Consider the following 1,232-nt stretch of genomic DNA (forward strand, 5'->3'; position numbering starts at 1 on the left):
AACAGTGGCTTCTGCTCTGAGCGCAGCAGATAAGTTTAAAAGGCAGAAGCTCATTGTATGGCAGGCCAATATTACATTTATTTGGCTTCACCACACTTACGTTCCAGTTATCTGAAATAGTTTTATGGCTAGATTGGACATATTAGTTATTTGGGATAAAATAATAACATTATGATTTTTGTTTTGTTGCATTTATTCTTTCTTTTTTTTAATTTGGAGATTTTTCCAGCTTGAGCTTGTTTGTTTGTTGAAGTTGTTTTCTGAAAATAAGGGGCACATATGATAACAGATTTTTTTTTCTTCACTCTACACTCTTAATTCCGGGTAAGATTTACTTAGTTTTTTTATGCTGTACATAGATTTTGTTTTTATAAATGAAAGAAACAAACAAATAAATAAACAGACATTAATATATTTTGACAAAGCAAAATACCTTTTTTAGTTATTACTAATTATATTCTGACTAGTATAAATAACATCAGATTTATCATTTGTTTGTAGGGAGACTCCAGTTCAAGATATCTTAAATGTATCTTTAGATATGAGATAGGCTATATAAGATACAATTAATGCAAACTGCAGACGTTTTCATGTTCTGTAAATTGTATTTAAAACAAAGCTGCTGCTGTTGATCATTCTGTTTTTATAAGCAGACCTCCCAAGGCCAGTACTCCAGGGAAACACTGGAAAGGTCTAAAAAAGTTTTAGATGTTTTTGATAAAACAGTTGACTGTGACTCAGTCTGCAAAGTTTTCATCTGTTTAATCAGATGTTATGTACCTCTGTAATCGTTAAGATTTTTGTAGTACAAAGTACAGTACAAGTTTTTTAAATTTTTTTCCAACTTTGAATTTTTTTTTTCAGGCAGGTAACCTTTCATGTCGGGTAGGTAACATTTGGGTCGGGCAGGTAAAAAAAATAAATCTTGTTGAACCCTGAATACTACCAACATTTTATGTCTATGTATGATTTTTCTTTACTGTAACTGGCATTTTTTCTGTTTTTCTTGTTATTGCACTAAGTGATAGGAAAACACTAATATATAAGTCATGTACTCTGCATTACTTCTGAAAATGAAAAACAAAAAATAATCAGAAAAGTTACACTAGCTTTTTTCAGCTAGCTGTCCTGTGTAGACTCTCATGTGTCTGTTTAAACTATTTTTGTGGTTAAATCTATGTCCACAGWCCTCACACAGAAAAGGTTTCTGTCCTGTGTGGACTCTCATGTGT

The sequence above is a fragment of the Austrofundulus limnaeus genome, unplaced genomic scaffold, assembly GCF_001266775.1.
Source record: "Austrofundulus limnaeus strain Quisiro unplaced genomic scaffold, Austrofundulus_limnaeus-1.0 Scaffold210, whole genome shotgun sequence".
NCBI classification, from domain to species: Eukaryota; Metazoa; Chordata; class Actinopteri; order Cyprinodontiformes; family Rivulidae; genus Austrofundulus; species Austrofundulus limnaeus.